General features: G+C 44.6%; 1 long non-coding RNA gene across 1 annotated transcript in view; it reads left to right on the top strand.

Moving 5' to 3' along the window:
• Positions 1-12565: 12565 nt before the first annotated feature.
• Positions 12566-23850, top strand: part of LOC307218136 — a 108237-nt gene continuing 96952 nt past the window's right edge. The window contains exon 1 of the long non-coding RNA XR_013839812.1: positions 12566-16121. This is a non-coding gene — a long non-coding RNA (uncharacterized lncRNA). The remainder of the gene's footprint in view (positions 16122-23850) is intronic.

Below are 23850 nucleotides of genomic sequence, written 5' to 3'. Positions count from 1 at the left end.
GTCTTGGTGGCCACCCCCCTAATTTTTTAAAATTTCTTTAAGCACATTTTGAGGTGTGGTACAGTCATACCGCATGTTATGTCCACTTCATGTTACATTCTTTCAGGTTACGTCCCACAGCAATCCGGAAGTACAGTGGTACCTCAGGTTAAGTACTTAATTCGTTCCGGAGGTCCATACTTCACCTGAAACTGTTCTTAACCTGAAGCACCACTTTAGCTAATGGGGCCTCCTGTTGCCACCGCGCCACCGGAGCATGATTTCTATTCTCATCCTGAAGCAAAGTTCTTAATCTGAAGCACTATTTCTGGGTTAGCGGAGTCTGTAACCTGAAGCGTATGTAACCTGAAGCGCATGTAACCTGAGGTACCACTGTACCGGAAAGGGTTACTTCCAGGTTTTGCTGCTCGCCATGCACAGAAGTGCCAAATGACGTTATGCGCAGAAGCGGCAAGTTGCAACCCGCGCGTGCACAGATGCGCCGCTGCAGGTTGCGCTCTTTTCATGTTGCGAACGGGCCTCCGGAACGGATCCCATTCGCAACCAGAAGTACCACTGTATTACACACTCCCACCTAAAAAAGACAGCCATATAAGATAATTTCATGTGATATAATACATGCTCACCATCAACAGATGATCCACAGTCTAAAATTCCATAACTGCACCACTCCAGGTGGTACCTTTCCTGATGTGGCACCACAGTTGTGGAATGCCTGTCTGGAGGAGACCTGCCTGGCTCCATCACCGCTTTCCTTTGGGTGAGTACTGAAAACCTTGTGCTTCAGTTGGGCTTTTTCAGCATGGTAACATGAGTCTGCCGGGTGCTGGGAAGATGCACGTGGAGGTTTTAATGTTCCATTCCCCGCCCCCTCTTTTTCTTGTTGCGATTTTCTCATTTCATTTTGGGGTGTTTTGAAATTGTTTGGTTGTTCTGTAGTGTTCCGCATTTGCGCACGCTGCCTTGGGCATCCCCTGGGACTGGAAACGCAGGGTATTCAATGACAAGCGAACAAAAATCTCCAAAGTGCTTTTAAGCTCGGGAGGAGGTTGAGATCCACTTGGGACTTGGTTGTGGCGGAGACCTGCTCCAAGGATTTCTGGGGACAGTGAAGCTGTATCGCCTCCCTTGCCTCCTAAGAAGCTCTACCTAAGTTCAATAAATTCAAGACAGAATGGAACTGCGACATCACTGGAGGCATAATACATCTCTCATTATCTTCTATAATGATGTTCCACGTGTCTGAGCGTAAGCAAATGTCTGATTGCTTTCTCCTCCAGAAGTGCTTTGCCAGCACTGGCGGGAAGTATCACTGGGAAGCATAAGAGAGAGCAAGAAAGGAAGAGGAAAGTGCAGGGCTGTGTTTGAGGAATCTGCAACTTCTTTCCCTGGGGGTGAGTCTTCTCCAATGTCCCTCCCGCTCTAGGAAATTACAAGCAGTGCTACCTTAGCGTGCAGAAGCATTTTAAAAAGTAATAGCAGCAGCTAGATGAATCCCCTCTTTCTGGTCTCTTCCCTATTCGCATGATTACAGATTCCAAACTCCTATGGACAGGAGAGGGATGGCCTGCAATCCTTGTTCAAAAGTCTACCTAGCCATCAGTGGACTGCAACGTAATCCAAGGTTGGCTGTGCAGTTGTCTACCCTAGAAGAGTGACATGAGGTGGGGGATTTAAACACATCATTGAGTAGAAACTTAATACGACCACATCTGGAATACTGTGTCCAGTTCTGGGTACCACAATTTAGAGTGGTACCTCGGGTTACAGACGCTTCAGGTTACAGACTCCGCTAACCCAGAAATAGTACTTCGGGTTAAGAACTTTGCTTCAGGATGAGAACAGAAATTGTGTGGTAGCAGTGTGGCGGCAGAGGGAGGCCCCATTAGCTAAAGTGGTACCTCAGGTTAAGAACAGTTTCAGGTTAAGAACGGACCTCCAGAACGAATTCTTAACCCAAGGTACCACTGTATTCCGGATGTTGACAAGTTGGAACGTGTGCAGAGGAGGGCAACCAAGATGGTCAAGGGTCTGAAAACCAAGCCTTATGAGGAGTGTTTGAAGGAGCTGAGTATGTTTAGCCTGGAAAAGAGGAGACGAAGACAAGATATGATATAATAATAATAATAATAATAATAATAATAATAATAATAATAATAATTTATTATTTATACCCCACCCATCTGGCTGGGTTTCCCCAGCCACTCTGGGCGGCTTCCAACAGAATATTAAAATACAATAGTCTATTAAACATTAAAAGCTTCCCAGATGTCTTCTAGAAGTCTGGTAGTTGTTTTTCTCTTTGACATCTGGCAGGAGGATGTTCCACAGGGCGGGTGCCACTACCAAGAAGGCCCTCTTCCTGGTTCCCTGTAATTTGGCTTCTCACAGCGAGGGAACCGCCAGAAGGCCCTCGGCATTGGACCTCAGTGTCCAGGCAGAACGATGGGGGTGGAGATGCTCCTTCAGGTATATTGGACCTTCAAATATCTGAAGGGCTGTCGCATGGAAAATGGGGTGAGCTTGTTTTCTCCTGCTCTGGAGGGTAGGACTCGAACCGTTTTTTCCAGAAGGGGATTCCAACTAAACATCAGGAAGAACCTTCTGACAGTAAGAGCTTTTTGACAGTGGAACGGTCTCCCTTGGCAGGTTGTGGACTCTCCTTCCTTGGAGGTTTATAAGCAGAGGCTGGATGACTACCTGTCATGGATGCTGTAACTGAGATTCCTGCATTGCAGCAGGTTGGAATAGATGATCCTTGGGGATCCCTTCCAACTCTATGATTCTATGAGAAAGCAAACAGGAGATTTATTAGGCAAAGGAAAGGAGGTGCTGAGAAAGCAGGATGAGGAGAAAGGGAAGCAGAGACATGGTCAAGTGGGCAAGGTAGGGAAGGGGAAAAGAAGCAGAAGTTAAGGCAGTGGAGGTGCCCAAGTTGAAAGTGGTCAGAGGTCAGAGGTGTGGGATGTGATACATAAGTAGCATTCAAGTACAACATTCCTTGTTTTCCTAGAGTGGACATGCAGGAGAATGTTCGGTCCAGCCAGTCGAAAACTTCCTGTCTCCTCCTGGCTAGGACATGCTACCTTTGCATGTGACTAGAGGTGGGCATGACCTTACGTGTCCAGGTAACAAAAGGACAAGGCATGCTACTTTCTCTCTCTCTCTCTCTCTCTCTCTCTCTCTCTCTCTCTTTCGACTTCCTCCGTCATTGGAGAAGCTTTCTAGCTAGAGATGCTTTCATAGAATCATAGAATAGAATCATAGAATCATAGAGTTGGAAGAGACCACAAGGACCATTGAGTCCAACCCCCTGCCAAGCAGGAAACACCATCAGAGCACTCCTGACATATGGTTGTCAAGCCTCTGCTTAAAGACCTCCAAAGAAGGAGACTCCACCACACTCCTTGGCAGCAAATTCCACTGTCGAACAGCTCTTACTGTCAGGAAGTTCTTCCTAATGTTCTTCCTAATGTCAGGAAGTTCTTCTGTCGGCTTCCAGCCAACAGAAGACATTGGGATTATCCCCATATGGGATAGCTCCCCATGTATATACTGTACTTTGTAACTAAGTCTGCATTCAGGAATCCAGCTGTGCACTGAATGTGAGTAAACTACTTTTATTTACTTTACACAAGATTGTGGTGTGTTTATTCTTTTAAGAGGGATATAAGGGAACTTACCAGAACCTAATAGTGAGAGGCTTACACAAGCCTGCAAGCAGCTCCCTGCTGCACGTTTAAAAGGGGAATGTGAAACTCTGCTACGTAAAGGAACTTGCTAGCACAAGTTAGGAAGGATATTAATAAACAATATATCCTCTCCTGCCTCCCTGAACGTTCCCTCAAGAGGTCCATAGAAAGGTGGAATTGGGGGCTCTGGGAAGTAGGAATCAGGGGGCATGGGAAGTGGAACCAAGGAAGAGAACTGAATGAAGTAGGAGCTAAATTAAAGGAGTGAGGGTAAAACTAGCTAGAAAACCCTATAAGTCATATATGGTTGCCAGGCTTCAAGGCAGAATAGTAGAATGAAACAGTATTCTACTCTGCTCATAAATTCCGATCAAGGTTAGACTGAAAAAGAAGTCAGCATGGTAGACCAAAACAACTAGAAGAGAAGAGTTTGGATATGATATCCCGCCTTTCACTCCCCTTCAAGAGTCTCAAAGCGGCTAACATTCTCCTTTCCCTTCCTCCCCCACAACAAACACTCTGTGAGGTGAGTGGGGCTGAGAGACTTCAGAGAAGTGTGACTGGCCCAAGGTCACCCAGCAGCTGCATGTGGAGGAGCGGAGACGCGAACCCGGTTCCCCAGATTACGAGTCTATCACTCTTAACCACTACACCACACTAGAGAGCCTCAAGATAAAACATTGGAAGGTAAGTCTGCAAGGCTTTTGCTCTGAGTTCCTCTATCAACTCAAATGCCCCAGGATCCTTTAAAATCCCAGGCAAACCAGCTGCAATGCTTTAATTGGATACAAAATCCACAAGTTATGTGGCTTACATGAGTGGATCACACTTATGAAAGATCTCCAGGTGAAGAAATGGACAGATGCAGCCACTGGAAAGGAGGGGGTGTGGAGTCAATTCTGAAGTGACATGAGTGGCGTGTGGTCTTCCTTCACGGCCCATTGCAGGAAGTTTAATTGCAAGACAGGGAATATGCCCCAGTTGCAAAGGTAGCTGGTTGATGCCCCTTGGATTCTGGCACCTGTGAGGGGCAATGAAACTGCTCTCATTGGAGTCAGAAAGGTTTCAGAAAGAGACAGAGTTAAACATGGTTAAAAAAGTAAAATATCTAGGGGTGAACATAACAGCAAAGAATCTGAATTTATTTAAGGACAATTATGAAAAGTGTTGGTCAGAAATTAAGAGAGATTTAGAAAGTTGGTCAAGACTGAAACTTTCCTTGTTGGGCCGAATTGCTGCTATAAAAATGAACGTATTGCTAAGGATGCTGTTTCTTTTTCAGACTTTACAGATTGTGGACAAAATGGAGTGTTTCGGGAGGTGGCAAAGAGATATCTCTAAATTTGTCTGGCAGGGCAAAAAGCCCAGAATTAAGTTTAAAATATTAACTGATGCTAAAGAAAGAGGGGGGTTTGCCCTGCCAGACTTAAGGTTGTATTATGAATCAGCAGCTTTTTGCCGGTTGAAAGATTGGCTGCTTCTTGAAAACACTGATGTTTTAGATTTGGAAGGATTTAACAATGCTTTTGGATGGCATGCGTATCTGTGGTATGACAAGGTTAAGATTCACAAGAATTTCAAGAACCATATTGTAAGGAAAGCAGTGTTTAATGTCTGGACAAAATATAAAGACTTATTAGAAAACAAGACCCCAAGGTGGCTATCACCTATGGAAGCTAAGGCTGTGAAAAGACCCAATATGGAGGTCAAATGGCCGAAATATTGGGAAATATTAGAAAGAGATGGAGACAAATGGAGATTGCAGAGCATGGAGAAACTTAAAGATAAAGTGCGAGATTGGTTATATTACGCTCAGATTAAAGAGGCTTTTAAATTGGATAAAAAGTTAGGATTCCAAGTGGAAAAATCGAAATTGGAAACAGAACTGTTAGAACCTAAGACTAAATTACTTTCAAGAATGTATAACTTGCTGCTGAGGTGGAACACACAGGATGAAACGGTTAAATCAGCTATGATAAAATGGGCACAGGACATTGGGTATAATATTATGTTTGCTGACTGGGAAAAGTTATGAAGTTTACGGCATGCAATGCCTTGAAAGAAAATATTATGAAAATGATATATAGGTGGTACATGACCCCAGTCAAGCTAGCTAAAATATATCACCTGCCAGATAACAAGTGTTGGAAATGTAAGGAAACTGAAGGAACATTCTTTCACCTCTGGTGAACTTGCCCTAGGGTTAAGGCCTTCTGGGAAATGATATATAATGAGCTGAAAAAGGTATTTAAGTATACCTTTCCTAAGAAACCAGAGGCCTTCCTTTTGGGCATTGTTGGCCAGAGGGTGTTAAAGAAGGACCAAACATTATTTATGTATGCAACAACAGCAGCAAGGATACTTGTCGCCAAATATTGGAAAACTCAAGATTTGCCCACGCTGGAAGAATGGCAGATGCAACTGATGGACTACATGGAGTTAGCAGAAATGACCGGCAGAATCCGAGACCTGGGAGAAGAAGCAGTGGAGGAGGATTGGAAGAAATTTAAGGACTATCTTCAAAAATACTGTAAATTATATGAGTGTCAAGAAGGATGAGAGATTTGAAAACAATAGGGCACCATAAAGTTAGCTGAAAAGAATATGAGAATGAGTGAATTTCATGAGAAAGATAAATTTTAAATGAATATCATGTTAAAACTAGGTATTTAGGATTTTGCCAAAAATATTCAAAGTTATGGATAAAATATTGGAATTCTGTACAATAAGAATGAAAATAAGGTGATAAGTTGCTGGCTAAAGTTTTATTAACTTGGAAAGTAGGAGCGAGAGACGCGAGGAAGTCCAAAAGGAAAAAATGAAGAAAAGATGGTTATTACAAGATGTATAACTTTATGTTTGTTTTATTCTTTGTTTGTTCTTTGTTTATTCTGTCTTTCTTTTCTTTATCGTATTAACAAAATTCTTAATAAAAAATTTATAAAAAAAAAGAAACTGCTCTCATTGCATGCATTGTAAAGACAAGGAGTGTTACCCCATTGCTCCACAATACATAATCTCGTCCCCCGTTCAGGGAAATGCTCCTTCCTTGGCCCTCTGTGATGCTCTCCATAAGCATATCTGATTTGTTCCTAGTGGGGGGAAATGGTATTCTTCAGCCAACAGCTCTCAGAGTAGCCAGCACACACACACACACACACACACACACACACACATATGCAGTTTGCAATCAGATGTAAAACATTATAGCAGAGCAGTCAAAAGACTGACACCAGCAGAAGCAATAAAAGCTATCAGATTAAAACCACACAGCTGATATGCAAGGAAGACTAGGCTAATAAAAAGGCTTTGGAAAGATACCGAGCACCAGGTGAGCCTCTCTGGGACGGGTGCTCCAATTGTGGGGAACCAAAACGGGAAAGGCCTCCCCTTTAGCCCCCATCTACAGAGCATAAGAGGGCAGGAGGGTGCACTTCTCTGCCTGTGGATAAACTAGCATAATTTTAATTATGGACCACTTATAAATGCCATCTCCAACTCAAAAGATTAAATCAATGGTGTCTCCGAAAATTTTTACATATCACTTGTGAAGACAGGCGAACTAATGCCAGTGTACTGGAAGAAGCAAAGATCACCAGCAATGATTCTTCAACATCAACTTTGTTGGTCTGGTCATGTTGTTTGGATGCCTGACTATCATCTTCCAAAGCAACTACTCTATTCCAAACTTAAAAATGGAAAGCGTAATGCTGGTGGTCAACAAAAGAGGTTGAAAGAGTCTCTCAAGGCAAATCTAAAAAATTGTAGTATAAACACCGACAACTGGGAAACACTGGCCTGCGAGAGCTCCAATTAGAGAACAGCCTTTACCAAAGGAGTCACGGGCTTTGAAGACGATCGAACTCAGAATGAAAGGGGAAAACGTGCTAAGAGGAAGGCATGCTTGGCAAACCCTCATTGTGATCAACTCCCGCCCAGAAACCTATGTCCCCACTGTGGAAGGACGTGTGGATCCAGAATTGGCCTCCACAGGCACCTATGGATACATCGTTAAGATTGTGTTCATGGAAGACAATCTTACTTGGCTACGAGTGATCACCAAAGAATAATAATACTAATAATAATGTATTATTTTAATATTGTTGAAGGAATTAATGGACTTGGCCCCCACTCCTTCGAGTTCTCAGCCCATCACTTCCTTCAGCCACCAATATGAACTGGCAATAGTTCCATAAAGCAGACCTCAATTTCTCAATGGAGAAAAAACTTTTTCAGGTATTCCAAAGCTGTTGAAGAATTCCCCCCACCGCCAGATAATATTCTAAATATTCTGCAATTCTTTCGCACGCATTCTCCATTCACAAAAAAGAATGGAGAATTTTGGGGAGGCTATTTTTTCACCCAACTCTGAACTTGTTTAGAGGACGAAACAGTAAACCAGCTTCCTTGAGGACCCATGGAGAACTTTCAAACACTACCCTCGTTTGGCTTCAGTGCGGATCTGTGAACCCATAACTGCTTGACCACAGCTTCCATACATTCATTCAGGATATATATAAAAACATAAGAAGAACTCTGCTCTGTCCTGCGTCTTCCAACCATCATCTTCATTGGATGGTCTGAATGGGTTCAAGTATTATGAAAGGGGAGAGAAATTCTCCACATTCACTATGCATAATCTTATACAACTTTCTATTATATTGCCCCTTAACTTACCCTCTTTTCTCAATTAAAAAGCTCCAAATGCTGTAAACCTTTCCTCATGTGGGAGTTGCTCCATCTGTTTGATCATGTTGGTTGCCCTTTTCTGTATCTTTTCCAGCAATAAAACACCATTTTTGAAGTGATGCAGCCACAGCTGTACATAGCATTCCAATGCGGTTGCCCCATATAATGGCAATACCTGGATGCATATATTGATAAAAGTATAGAAACCAAAGCCATAGTTCCAGTTCTTTGTCCATCAGTGAGAGACAGGAAGACTTGGTGGTCTTCTTCCCTAGCTAGTGAGACATTGATAGTCCACCTGATATGCAATGCATTACAGTAGAAGCGTCTTGGGGAAATATACCATTAATCCCATGAGAATTAATGGGTTAAACCACAGAGCATAGGGCTTGCCGATCAGAAGGTCGGCGGTTCAAATCCCTGCAATGGGGTGAGCTCCCATTGCTCGGTCCCTGCTCCTGCCAACCTAGCAGTTCAAAAGCACATCAAAGTGCAAGTAGAAGGTAAATGGCGGGAAGGTAAACGGCGTTTCCGTGCACTGCTCTGGTTTCACCAGAAGTGGCTTCGTCATGCTGGCCACATGACCCGGAAGCTGTACACCGGCTCTCTTGGCCAATAAAGCAAGATGAGCGCCGCAACCCCAGAGTCGTCCACAACTGGACCTAATGATCAGGGGTCCCCTTTACCTTTACCTTACCCATGAGAAGACCCTCTCTGGTCTGTTGCTCTACCCCCTGTACAGTACCATTTGGTTTGTTGGCTAGATGAGAGCAAAGTCATCTCCAGGTTTTGGAGGGCCCTTGGGCAATATACCCTCCATGACCCACCTTCTGGGTCTCCCTGTTTGTTGCACCAGGTCCAGAGCACCCACTGGTAAGGTATGGTTTGGGCCCTTTGTAGATGCCCACCCATGTCACCATTTGATGCTAAAATAACTGCGATAGGCAGAAATGATGTTCAGCTTGCACAGCTCAACCAATCAGGGAGAGTGTTCTGATACTTACTCTGTCCTCCCATTTTGTGTAGGACATAATATGGCAAAAAGGTTAACCTGTAAGTACACCTGCCAGGAGTAAGAGGAAATTAATTTCTTTCATTTATATCCTGCCTTTCCTCCTTTGAGCTTGAGGCGACATACATGGTACTCTTCCCATTCTGTCCCCCGAGCAACCCTGCAAGATTGGCTGCGCTGAGGAATAGCAACTGACCCAATAACTCAGCTAAAGAGGTACTTGAACCCGGCTCTCTGAGGTCCTAGTCATTCAAAGGTGAACCTACCGAATTCACATGTTTGAAATTGAAACTTCTCTGAATTTCGTAGTGAATTTTGCAGAGCCGTACTCCAGCCACGTAAAGCATACAAAAATGCATATAATTAGGTAAGGTGTGCACAGAAATTCATACCTAAGTGAAAATAATATAGAGAGGTGCATTATTTTAGAGACCTCCGCTTTGCAAAAAAAATGTGTATATTGGGCAAAAATGCATACAAGCAGATGTATCTGATGTATCGTGTGTTCTTTATGTTCTGTTGGAAGTTGCCCACAAGTGGCTGCAGCAACCCAGTCAGATGGGCGTGGCAGAAGTAACTATTATTATTATTATTATTATTATTATTATTATTAGAAATGCACATTAAAATGCTGATGAATTTTCACAAGGACTTATTTTGAAAGAAATCACAAATGATGTCAAATTGTGGAGAACTGAACTTTAGATTGAAAACGAAAAAGAGAAATGAAGAGGAACCAGAATTGACAGATCCATCCAAATCCCTATTCCCGGTTGCGAGTAGAAACGGAATGTTACTTCTGAAAAAGCTTTGTGTTTGTGCGTGTCTTTGTATACACGAGTACATTTTTGTTCATTGCTAAGTAGGCTACCTTCATGTGACAACATTTGACTCAAAGGTCCTTAACACCAAACAGAAAAACACACAAGTAATTTTCATAGAAATAAAAGTCATGGCCTTCCTGTCTAGCCATGCCTTGCCAATTCTTTTGCCACATCTTCCGGAGATGTTTTCATCCAGGAAGGAGGCAGGAGAGGCAGAGAAAAAGGAAAGAATGAAGGAGCCAGGACAGGATAAGGTTGTGCATATGCCACAGAGGAGGGGAAAAGCCTCGCGTCTTTAATCGCAAATAACAGTGCCATCATTTGGAATATTCATTTTGACGCATGGCAGCGATGCGGCGATGGGGGGAAGCCTTCCAAATCCTCCCCCCCCCACAGAAAGCAAGCAACTGTAGAAGCGTCCGGCCTTCCGCCACGTGGGGGTCACCTGAGGAAGAGGTGGAGCCCCAGTTGGTCACCACAAAGTCGTCGTCGTCCCCCCACTGCCAAGCACTGGCCTGTCCCTTGTTCATATCAGCCTTTGAGCAACAGCTGACCATACATAGCCAGGGCCTAGTGATGCCATGGGATGGACTGCGAGTGGTAAGCCGAGTGGGCTCTTTATTTGGCCTAGCTAAAAATAGGCACGTCGGGCTGGTGGAGGGCGGAGGGTGGGGGTGGGGGGAGGAGAAGAAGAGAGAGAGAGAGAGAGAGGGTAAGGGGGGGTATACAAAAAGAGGCAGAGTCAGGACCCTGCAGGGCTAGTAGTCAATGGGCTGAGAGCAGGGATTGAACTGCAAATACTCCCCGCTCGGCCATCCCCAGCTGGCAGGCTATTTTTTGCCATGGTTGACTAAATATGGTCAGGGAGGGAATGGCAAGGGAAGGGACCACTTGCAGTGAGTGCATGTTTCAGATGCTTGGCCGGGTATATAAGCACTAGAAAGGTGGACTCGTTTCCTGATCAGCTTGCTTTGCCCTGCACCTCTCGAGTGGGTCAGATTCCCCCCCCTCAAATCTCTCTTCCCCCCCCACCCCAAATCCTCTTTCCTTTCTTTTGTTCCATCCTGACCTCTACCTCAGGCTGACCTTTCAGGGAAGGGCAATTGGGGTGGGTGGGCAAAGCGAGAGGGTGTGTTGAGTGGAGGGGGAGAGAAGAGAGAGGAATAGAGGGCAGGAAAGACTTCTGGAAACGAGACAGCCTTCCCCCCCCCACCCTACTTGGAGGTGTCCGACTGCCTGCACACGGGAGGTTTCTTCTTCTTCTTCTTCTTAACTCCTGCTGCTCACCCTTCTCTTCCTGCTCTCTCTTTCTCTCTCTGTTTCTCCAGCCTCAGCTGTAAGCTTGCAAGCCTTCCCCTCCCTCTCTACCTTTAACCGGAGATGCTGCAGGAGGAATAGTGATGTTGTAGTAGTGCCTGTTGTGGGGTGAGGTGGGGTGTGGGGTGTGGGTGTTTCTGTGTGCGAGAGGAGAGAGGGTGGAAGATGGCTGGGGGTGGGGTGGGGTTGCCTCAATTCTCTCTCTCTCTCTCTCTCTCTCTCTCTCTCTCTCTCTCTCTCTCTCTCTTCAAGTGAGGTCTAATACCATTACAGGGCCGCACTTTCTCCCTTTCCCCTCCTGCATTAGAGATTAGCTTTAAGGAAAAGGCTGACGGCTGCTGCATGCAACGCATTATTACCTTGTGATTCCATGACCCTCCTCTATGCATCCCTAACTCTCGAAAGCTGATTCAGCTTTCAGCTAGTGCTCTGGTGACTTCCACTGCTGCAACAGAAAATCTTCTAACTGGTATGTCTTTTTTTTTTATTCCCCCTTCCCCCTTTTTGCTATCTGCCTTCCCCTCTTTTCTCTCTCTCTCTCTCCCCCCCTATTTCTTTCTCTCCCCCCCCCTCCAACTGCACCAAGCTTAGCTTTGTTTTAAAGAGACCTGCTGCAGGACTCTCCTTGTGCATGCGTCCAACTTGCCTCTCTCTCTGTGCACTTAAAATGCATGCTTTCTAGATCTGGCAGAAGGGGCATAATCGGTGCATGCTTTCAGACAGGGGGTGGGTTAGCGTTAGGGCATTTTTCAGATTCTTTCTTTTTTCTCTCTCTCTTCTGTCCCTTCCCTTCTTTCCTCTTGTTGTTGTTATTCTATTGCTGTAGCACACACTCCGCATTTTTTTTTAAAAAAAGCACAGGGGGGGGGCTAAACTGCAGAGCAAGCAGTGGACTAGAATAATCAGAACTGAAATGCTAGAACTTTGACATGCAGTCATTTTGCAAGGTTAAACCAACCTTTTAAATGCCTCATTCAGATATGAGCCGGCTAATGACAGCTGGAGAAAGTGGTGGTGCGGGTGGGGGGGGGGTAGGGGGGAGGAAGAGAAATCTTTTGATATTAAAAGCTAGTGGCTGTAAGCTGTAATGATACTGAGCCAGGGGAGGGGAAAAGTTGGGGGAGGGAGAAAGAGAGAGAGAGAGAGAGGAGATACAAGGTGGTTAAACTTAGCCTAACTTGCCATGATCTTAATGCTGCGGTGATTAACCATTGAAATGCCAAGGTTGTGATCATTAATTACCTGTGCATGATTTATGGGTAATCAAAATGGGAGGTTGAGGTGAAGGGAGAAACGCCCGTAGCCAGGAAAGGTACATTGGTGAGGCAAAGATACAGAAATGCAAGTTACACTTAAAAGCACCTCCTAGGTAGTTTTGGGTTTTTCTTCTTCTTCTTCCTTGGCCTTGAAGATGATCTTTCGTATGGGGAGTCAGATGGCACCCCATGCATACTTTTAAAGTCACACAATAACCAAGAATGCACTATGGATTTGATGTCGTGGATGTAAGTGATCATCTGTATAAATATCTAAAAAGCATGTGCAGTGTTTAATGCTTCAGCGCCACAGACTTAAGACTACTTTTGCAAAAGGAGGCGAGTGCAGGATCGCTGCCTCCCCAGAGAGAGTGTTTTCATGCATATGTATTTGTGTTGCCATAGTTGTGTGTCTGTTATCTCAGCACACCGATATGCATGTGTTCCAGATCTATGTCTATATAATGACTACTTATTCCATGCGTTGTGGCTGTGATCTTTGGATCGTGCACTGGGGAGTAGCCCCATCCACTCCAGCGGGACTGCTCCTGAGTTAATGCATGAAGGGATTGCAGCCTCTATCTCTCGATGTTCCCTCCCTCCTCTCCCCACCCTGCATTTCTTCCTCTGTAGTGTGCTCTCTGTACATGTGTGCAAGAGGAAGAATGAATTTCTAACACTCAGCAATAATGTGCAATTGCGTAGTCAGAGAAGCTGTCACTGTAATTGCTCTGTTTCTCCAGAACTGGCTCTATCACGCCTTTTCTTTCTTTCCCCTTTTCCTCCTTTTGCTCAGAATACCATTGTTAACGTTGAAAACCGAGCCAATCCAATAAGAATCAGGCACTCAATTTCAGGGCAGGTTTAGTAACCTTCCATTTCGCTTGCAACTTTCCCACTGGTTACTTTCGCCGGAATGTTGCACCTTTGGACGCAGATGGCCATTTTGCAAATATTGGAGGTTGGCAGTTCGGCTCTCTGGGGGTTGAGGAGCTAAGCTCTGAATGGAAGGTGGGCGTGTGGTGCCTTTATGCCACCACACCCACAAGGAGCCAACTCTCACCCTGACTTTAGTGTCTTCCCCAGCCCTTCTCCTTCTTATAATTATTGTTTTAGAAGAGAGAAAGTGTGCCTTTCTTCCCCAGATATTCTGCACACTCCTTCGCCTTCTTATCATGCAGGGTTTTCCCCACTATGAATGAACTGAGCACTCCAGATGAACATGAGGAACTACACTTGCCCTCCGTTACCCTTGAGGGTGTGAAAATGATAAATAACCCTGACTAAATGTAAAAGCAGCAGCTGAGCTATATAATTCTGCTGTGCTAAAAGAAAAGGAAAAAGACCTAGAGACAAGCACTTTGGGCAATAATAAACCCTGTGCAAAGAGTGAACGTAACACAAATTGCCCATCTCTCCACCCACCCCACAAAAGCACCTCTGCAATGGCAGCAAATGGCTCCTGAATTAATCCAAAGCCAGACTTGAAAACTTTGAGGTGACTTTTCTATGAAGCCTCTGTGCTGCTTCATAAAGAGGAACTGTCGTCCCCTAACCCTTTTGCATCTAGAGGGTTCTGCTCTTTCCCTTTGCACTTTTGCAAAGGGAATTCCCCTAGTTGCCAATTAGCAAATGCTCCATTTGTGAGGAGAAAGCGGTATAGGCAGGAAGGGAAGAGTCAGGGAGGCAACCAAGTGTCCTTTGCAGTAATTTTAAAGAGGGAGGGAGGGGAACAAATAGACAAATAAACACAGTGGGTTGTCGCCATCCACTTGTGGCTATTTTTTATGTGGCACTTTTTATTATTGGATTAAGGAGAAAGGCACACGAAGGCCTCTGTGGCTCTGGATAAGAGTGATTCTTTCCCACGCCCCCTGGGTAGTTGTTGCTGGGTTCTGAGCAAAGGACACGTTCTCGCTATCTCCATCTCAGTCAACTTAATTCCACTGCCTTGGTGCATTTAGACCAGAGGGAGTTCCCTTCTGTTGAATCCAGACTGTAGGAAATTGGCCGCAGTTGAAATGAATACTTTTTTGGGGTGCAGGTAGGGGGCGGGGAAGGTGTAGAAGAAAAGCTAGGGAAATGAAGGAATTATCAAATTGCTATATTGTTACTGCTTCTTTCTTTCTTGCTTTCTTTTTTAAAAAGAATAGTAGTAGTAGAAGATATTCAAACAGAAATGATGCAATGTATCTGAGCAAGACAAAACCACTCTCCTGCCTTAGCTGACTTGTGGAATGAGGGTGCCTGCTTTGCTTAATAATAATAATAATAATAATAATAATAATAATAATAATAAAAAATAATAATATACCACTGATTTGAAGATCCCTGGAGAAAACAGGGATGCTTAAAAAAACACAGTTGCGTTTTTTAAAATGCACCGTGGAGGTTGTGAGGGTGGGGTTGCAAAGACCCATCAATACAATTAAGTATTCCAAAGTGCTTAGTTTGCCACTTGCTAAGTTTACTTAAACCCTCTTTAAAGGGTTCATTAGAAGACTGTGAGAAATGGTAAAATTCATTAACATTAAGGCAGCCGTTCTGCATTTGCCTGTAAATTGGTATTGATCTGCATGGCTCAGGCTGGTGGCAGGGAGGGAGGGAGGGAGGGAGGGAGGGAGGGAGAGAGAGAGAGAGAGAGAGAGAGAGAGAGAGAGAGAGAGAGAGAGGTAGCCGTCAGATGGAGCAGGTGAGTGGGCAAGCGAAGCGCACCATTACAGCAATGCTGAATGAGCATTATGCACCCAGTGTGACCTCCTGCTTTGCTGGATGTCTAAATCCTGCTCATAATAGTCTCCTATTCAGTGCACTCGTCATTCTCAGTGGTGCTACTCGGACCTCATTGTTAAGGGGGCTTTAAAGCTCAGAGTGGCTGTGAGGTAACCAGTGAGGAGAGAGAGATAGACCGCCTGATGCAAACAGGAGGGAGAGGCAAGGTTTCACACACATGGAGACTCACACTCACTCACACACACACACACACACACACACACCCTCCAGGGAGCAGCTCTTCCGACTTCCACTCTGGCCTACACTCAACAGCTCTATCCATCCATCCATCCATCCACTTTGGGCTTCTCCTGTTCTCTGTCTTATTTTCGCCTGTCCTCAGGTCTATTTCGGGCATCCTCTAATGTCACGAAGTTCAACCAGAAGATACTTTAGAGTGGGGGAAAAAACTCTTCTCCACTGCCCCCTCCACACCAAAAAAAGAGAGGGGGGGGAAACCCCCGAGCCCTTTCCTTTTATGGGTTTCCTATCCTTCAGACTGAGACTCATTTATGGTGACCTACAAAAAGGGGGGAAATTATATCAGTGGACGCCTGAGGTAAGAAAGAAACTCCCTCCTTTTTCTTATCGTTTATTTTTACACTGACTAAATGGGGGGGGGTATCTATCCTGTGTTTGAGTGTGTGAGCTTTTTTCCTCTTCTTTCCTTCTGATGAGCTGTCTTACACCCGCTGTACGGAATGTGTTGATTTCTTACGTATATAAAGTGGACTCTTTGGTTTTTATCTGTGGATGTGCTGAAATTTTTTGTTTAAAAGTGTGTTGTGGGGGGTGGGGAGGAGGGAGTCAGCACGGACTGTATTTATATATAATATGCCGACAGGGAAGGAAGAAATATGTTCTACTTGAGTGCGTGTGCAAAGAAATTAAACCTTTTCTTCACTCCCTTATAATGTGCATTGGGCATATTTATGATAGCTGAAAGTTTCTAGACTATGGTTTTAAAAGGGGGAAAAAATCCTTCTTGAGGTGTGTGGATTTGCAAATCTGTGCTGGCTTTTGGATTAACACAGACAACAGTTTATAATTGCATATTGCTTAAAAAAAAAGAAATAAAGAAATAAACTGTGCCACTATGTGGGGAAATTAATTGTTGCAAAATTTGCTTGAAAACCCCATTTTTGCACACTGTATTGTCCTGTCCTGTTCTTGTGGGGGGAGGAGGGGTAGAAGGTGCCTCTACAGAGGTCTCTGTGGATGGTCAGAGATGAGTCAGAGGCAAGGTAGGTGGACATCTCTGTCTGTGCAAGCTGGCAGCTGGTGGGATGGGGAGGCGAGGCGGAGAAGCCTGCTCTTTTTCAGACCTCCTTGCTCTGTGGATTCTACCTGGCGAGCCTCTTAGATGCCCATCCCGAAAACTACCTGCTTGAGAGACATACTTCTTTATATGCCCATATGAACCTCGCAAACTATGGAATGTAAAGAAGTATGTATTTCAGGTACGGACCTTCGCAATGGCGCTAATGTGGGGGATGCGCGTGTGTGTGTGTGTGTGTGGATATCTTAAAAGACAGAGAAAGGTTTGCTCTTTCTTTTTTTCTTTCTTTCTTTTTAATTTAATGCCTGACATGGCAGACTGACTGGGGAGTCAATTGATGGTCGTGTTCCAGCGCGTGTATTGTTCTGTCACTTTGCCTGTGTCAGCAGGTGGAAGTGTTCATCAGGAGGACATTAAATATTCAATATGCTGACTGCGGTATGGGCTTTGAAAGGCAACGGCAGAGGAAAGCACGCTGTCCACTTCTGTGGCCTCTCGGTCTCTTTTCCAAAGCTCTCTTTTCCTTAAAGAAGAAGAAGAAGATGAAGAAGAGGGGAAAGAAGCAGGCTTAGGGGGCTTCCTTCCTCGCCTGCTTGCAAGGCTCCCTTTCCACATAGAAGACGGACCTCGATATCCTATAGGAAAGAAAACACACCCCAAATCTATATGTGCGGATATGTGCATGCGTCTTGCGTGATAGAGGCATATTGAGCAACGGGACTGCTTTGGAAACACGGATGGCATTTTTAGGGCTAATCAGAGTTCAGAAACTTCTGCCTTTGCTGGGTTTAAAAGTTATTTTTGTTTCAGCCTGTAAAAAGCAAATTCATACCAACCTCTTCTGCTTTAGAATGTAGGATATTGAGTAGGTGCATGATTACACACATGCCTCTTATTTTAAGAGGGTGTGGGCATATGTGTGGTTCAGGCAGGTTTTCCCATCTATTCCATTGGTATTTTGGGGGGTTTTGGTATTTAAAAAGGATATAGTCAGGGGCCGACGGAGCTTTGCAGCTTTATTTGTCACCACAACACATTTGCAAAATTTTTATTTTTTATTTTTTAAAAGAGGGATGTCAAAAGGGCTGAATGCATCTTGCTGGGCCTTTGATATTATGACTCTCTTGTCTGTTTAATGTCTTAACACCTGTCCGCCACAACCAAAAAAGGACCCCTGTCATATGCGATAAAATTCCTAAAATCCTCAAAGAACTGTATTTTGTGAATTGAATCAAGTGACAGGCCCCACTGTCCACCTGCCCCTGGTGTGACACATTAACTCTTCCTTAACTTATTTCACCAGTGGCACCGTACTGTGTTCTCAGGTGGAATGCCTGCAGGTCTGACGTCAAGTTATTCTCAGTTTGCCAAGATGCTGCACACCACACAGCCATCTGACAAGCCATGAGAGTCCTGATGTCTTGATTCCTCTCCCCCCCCCCCCCGCCCCATTTCTGAGATGCTGATCAAGCATCAGACAGATGCTGTCTTTGGAAACCTTAGCTCTGTGCGTTGTTTGGTGCTGCTAAAAGAGAAAAGCAGGATTTTGAAGGGCACCCTCCCCCCTCACCCTCCCCCCAAATCCTTACCCAGATCTACTCAATGGAAGTCCCATTGTCACTTGTTACATGCTTATGTGGAAGGGGATTTAAGTGGATAGCAGAAACTCGATCATAAGTGGGTGTTGGTGCTGAAATTAGATAAATGTTTCCCCAAATACACCAGAAGTTGGTTTTATATTATAGTTCATTCAACAAATATTGTGAAAAGGCTTCTCTCTCTCTCTCTCTCTCTCTCTCTCTCTCTCTCTCTCTTTCTTTCTTTCTTTCTTTCTTTCATCCCTCTCATTCTTTTGCAAATTCTGTATCGATGATGTGACTGCAGAAATAGTGAGGCTGGTATCTCTAACGGCAGCCAATCAGATTTTGTTTAATGCACTGATTTGGATGAGAACATGAATTTGGGCCGGAGCCAAAGCTTGAGCTACTGCAGAGATCTAGAAAGTACATTTCTTTCTTTCTTTTCTTCTTTTTTAAAAATGTTTTGATGTGCTGGCAGTGGACCAGGGAAGGCAAATGGCCTTGCTGATCCTGGCATCATGTGCCCTTTGCTCTTTAGGAGAATCCCACTCATGCCAGCCTCTCTGGAGCCTACAACAGGTGGAAGAGGGAGCAGTAATCTGGGTTAACGCTAGGCTGCCAAAAGGGGTGACCTTTGGCTTGAATAGCAAGTTCTCACTCTAAGTTTAGGGAGCTAAATTGGCAAATGGTGGTAGAGGCTGCAGGAGAGGGGCAGAGACGAGAGGGCTGACTCACAGTCTTCCATCTACTACCCTGCTTTCACTCTCTTAGCAGCTTCAGGAAGGTCTAAGGCAAATTGCATGTGGCCAAGCCACCATTTATCTCTCTCTCTTGGAGGGGTGTGGGCCGTCTATCATAAAGCGGGAGGGCATAAGCCCTCCTCTTTTGAAATCTAGGGACTGTGGTTGGCCGCAGTGGATCGTCCCATTTTAAAAGACACAAATGGCCTCATTTTCTAAACAAATCAAACCATCCCTTTCTTGAGCAAGCAGGGCACCCTTAGAATCATAGAATCATAGAGTTGGAAGAGACCACAAGGGCCATCGAGTCCAACCCCCTGCCAAGCAGGAAACACCATCAGAGCACTCCTGACATATGGTTGTCAAGCCTCTGCTTAAAGACCTCCAAAGAAGGAGACTCCACCACACTCCTTGGCAGCAAATTCCACTGTCAAACAGCTCTTACTGTCAGGAAGTTCTTCCTAATGTTTAGGTGGAATCTTCTTTCTTGCAGTTTGAAACCATTGCTCCATGTCCGCTTCTCTGGAGCAGCAGAAAACAACCTTTCTCCCTCCTCTATGTGACATCCTTTTATATATTTGAACATGGCTAACATATCACCCCTTAACCTCCTCTTCTCCAGGCTAAACATGCCCAGCTCCCTTAGCCGTTCCTCATAAGGCATCGTTTCCAGGCCTTTGGCCATTTTGGTTGCCCTCCTCTGGACACGTTCCAGTTTGTCAGTGTCCTTCTTGAACTGTGGTGCCCAGAACTGGACACAGTACTCCAGGTGAGGTCTGACCAGAGCAGAATACAGTGGCACTATTACTTCCCTTGATCTAGATGCTATACTCCTATTGATGCAGCCCAGACTAGATACACTGCTTACTTCCTTGCCATTGACCCACTCTTGAGACAATTAAGCACTTTATTAATAGGGCTTAACACTCTGAGCTATGCTCAGGGGCGGCCGATCCTGTTTTGCCGCCTGAGGCAAAAAAAGAGGAAGTTGTTGTACACCTGCCTGCCCTATCTTGAGGCCCTGGCCCAAAGCCTTGCTTACCGGGGTTGTGTGGCTTCCAGGTTCAGGTCTTGTGGCTTCCGGCAGTTTCCAGGTTCAGGGGAGATCACAGCAGAACCCCTTGAGACCCAGTGTGGTGTAGTGGTTAAGAGCGGTGGACACGTAATCTGGTGAACTGGGTTCACTTCCCTACTCCTCCACATGCAGCTGCTGGGTGACCTTGGGCCAGTCACACTTCTCTGAAGTCTCTCAGCCTCACTCACCTCACAGAGCGTTTGTTGTGAGGGAGGAAGGGAAAGGAGATTGTTAGCCGCTTTGAGACTCCTTTGGGTAGTGATAAAGCGGGATACCAAATCCAAACTCTTCTTCTTCTTGAGACTGCGCAAAGGCCTCTACAAGATCGCACAGGGCTCTTGCAAGATATCCCCGGAAGCCACTGCTGCTGCTTCTCTTTGCTTCTCCAGTGGCAGCAGCAGGAGCCCCTTGGATTCTGTCACCTGAGGCGGCTGCCTCAGTCTGCCTTGTGGATGAGGCAGCCCTGGCTACACTTGTCATGGAAACAGGACCTTCTGATTTTAGGACAGGGCAACCTAATTTGTGATCTACTATGGTGGATGCAAAACACCAGCCTGGCACAGTGGCCCACCCAGAACTTTGGGTTGTACCTATTTTAGCATTAAGCATTGTGTTCAGTCAGTGGAAGTATCTCTGGAACTTGCCCCACCTTCTTTCCCCAAGCATCCTCTCCCCACTTGCCCCCTAAACCAGGCATAGGCAAACTCGGCCCTCCAGATGTTTTGGGACTACAACTCCCATCATCCCTAGCTAACAGGGCCAGCGGTCAGGGATGATGGGAATTGTAGTCCCAAAGCATCTGGAGGGCTGAGTTTGCCTATGCCTGCCCTAAAGAGTACCGGGTTTTCCTCCGACTGTCTGGAACAGATTTGGGATGGCCATGCATGAGGAAAGGAGACGGGGGAAGTTTCACAGAATAGAAATCACTGGACTGATGGGACATTTTAGTTGGATTCCACGCTTTTTCTGTGTCTTTCTCCCTCTCATACACACATATGCATGTGGATCAGCACAGGCCTTAATTTTGAAGACTTACTTCCAATAAAAGAAAGCACAGATCCAAATAATTTAACTGCTCTTAAGACCCCTGGAAAGTCCTCAACTTTTTCCGAATCATGCCTATAATGTGGAAGTAAGGTCCAATAATTTCAGTGAGTTTTCTTACTAGGTAGATTTGCATGGAATCAATAATAATGTTTGGGATTTATATGGTGTGTGGGTTTGTTAAAAACACTACAGATGCATGACAGCAGCTTTAGTAAGGCAGGTTGGAATATCTTACTGCGTACGGGAAGGTTGAAGCACAGAGTGAATAGCTTGCCTAAGATTGCCTAATGAGATAATTTAGGGGGCAGAGGGGGGATTTCTGATTTATACACCAGTTAAGTTAAGGCAGAAAAATGAAGAGTTGTATCCAAGTCATATTTTGAGTCGACAAACTGAAATAAACAGGGTTGAGAAATCAGCCCACTGATTTCTATGGGCCTATTCTTAGTATGGGGACGCGGGTGGCATTGTGGGTTAAACCACACAACCTAGGACGTGCCGATCAGAAGGTCGGCAGTTCAAATCCCCGCGACGGGGTGAGCTCCCGTTGCTCGGTCCCTGCTCCTGCCAACCTAGCAGTTCGAAAGCACGTCAAAGTGCAAGTAGATAAATAGGTACTGCTCCAGTGGGAAGGTAAATGGCATTTCCGTGCACTGCTCTGGTTCGCCAGAAGTGGCCGGCTCCCTCGGCCAATAAAGCGAGATGAGTGCCACAACCCCAGAGTCGGTCACAACTGGATCTAATGGTCAGGGGTCCCTTTACCTTTTATTCTTAGTATGACTTAGTTGGATTTAACTTTAGGATAGATTTGATCCAGCTAAACTGGTTTGGATTCAAATTCTATAACTCTGTAGTTCTGCATAACCCCTTAGAACATATACCGTACATATTGCTGGTTTCTTTCCTCCAGAAAATGTTTATTTCTTCTTCCCTGAAGTCATCTGCTACTGATGGAGAAGCAGACCTTTGAGCCTGCTAAACTATTTCAGGGCGATAAAAGACCCCTAGTCCCTGCTTAGCATTAACATTTTATGGGATGATGTGGTGTTTAAAATTAAAGCATTAGTGTTTTGGAATTAGCCTTGGCAGAGCAGTAAAATGATATTTCCTAGGCTTAAGTTTGCAGCTTTCCCTGGGCTATAAATCACCGACATTTGTCTGGGCACACTAAATTTAAAAAGGGGACAAATGCTGTCACTGTCTCAAATATAAAATGAGACTCATCCCTCTGGGACACACCTTGCTTTGGGGGGTGGGAATCTGCCTGTTGTTCCATGAGATATAGGTGCAAAATGTTTGAAAAGGAGGAAAACTGCAGAGCTCTGGACTTCTGTTGTGTAGAGTGCTGAAAGACGTCCATTATGTTCTTCATGAACTGCAATTATTCTGGAATAAGGGACAATCCTTTCAGGGGACCTCTCTATGCACCCTAGCTGATGGTCACATTTCCCTTTTAACGTAGGTTTCACTGACATATTCATTTCGCTTTTTTTTAAGGATTGCTCGATTTCCAGGGCTGATTTACTTGAGCGAAATGCATCTTCAATGCCATTTTGATTTACTTTTAATTCTCTCCCCTCTGAATTAATATGCTTGTTAATCAAAGGGAATTGCATTAGGAAGTGAGTAACTAAACCATGCAGATTTAAATGTGTATGTAAATATGTTGGCAGCTGCAAATTTGGGGGGCTTGCCTTTTTAGGTGTTTTAACAACTGGGTTAAAGAGGATGGAGGAAGGAAGCCTGAAAGGTGTAATTAGGTAGAAAACATTTTTAACAGAAGCCTGCGCGTATTGTGTGTATTTTTATTTAGTTTTCTGTCCCTCTAATTATGAGCTTTTTTTTTTTTAAGGGATGCATTAGGATGAAATTGAAAAAAATAAATACAGGGTAATTTTAAAACAAATGTTCGGGATGGATTGAACCGAAGTGAAGTTTTATCATTGTCTTTAATGGCCCATTTGGGGGATTTGAATTTCTTTTTATGACTTCCGTTGTAGATCTGCTGATCTCACCTCATTGGATTTCCTCCCCCCCCCCTTTTGCTGTTCAAAATGCAGCTGATTTCCAAACTCCTTCCCCTGTGAAATAATTATGAGAGGAGCCACTCAGGAAAAAATAATGGAATAAAGCAAGCAGGCAAAAGACAGGCACCTAGTCCTGATCACTTTATCATGGGTGTCGTTCCTGAAGTTCTTTGGCGCAGCTCAGCCGCGCGAGGCAAGTCATTCCATCAGGACAAGTTGAGAAATTCGAGAGCTGTCATCCAAACAGCTAAGCGAGGATTTTGTTTTAAGAGGCAGTTGTGAAAAACAGTAGCTCCGAGGATTGTAAAAAGCCGTAAATCCACTGAACCAAATTAGTTACATTTTCATACTCTATGCCCCACAAAATCCAGACTTTTTTTTTATAAGTATAAAAAATAAAAAAATAAAAAATCCATAAATGAACATTTTACATGTAAGGTTGGAGGGGGAGAGAGTCCTTGAATATACAGTGGCTATTTTGCCGGCTCTTCGGTGCAACTTTCTGAATGGTTTTGTTTGTTTAAGCTGACACAATATGTG

Source organism: Podarcis cretensis, assembly GCF_951804945.1.
Source record: "Podarcis cretensis genome assembly, chromosome: 6".
Classification (NCBI taxonomy): domain Eukaryota; kingdom Metazoa; phylum Chordata; class Lepidosauria; order Squamata; family Lacertidae; genus Podarcis; species Podarcis cretensis.
Note: the sequence above shows the minus strand (reverse complement) of the source record. Positions and strands in the feature narration are given on the sequence as shown.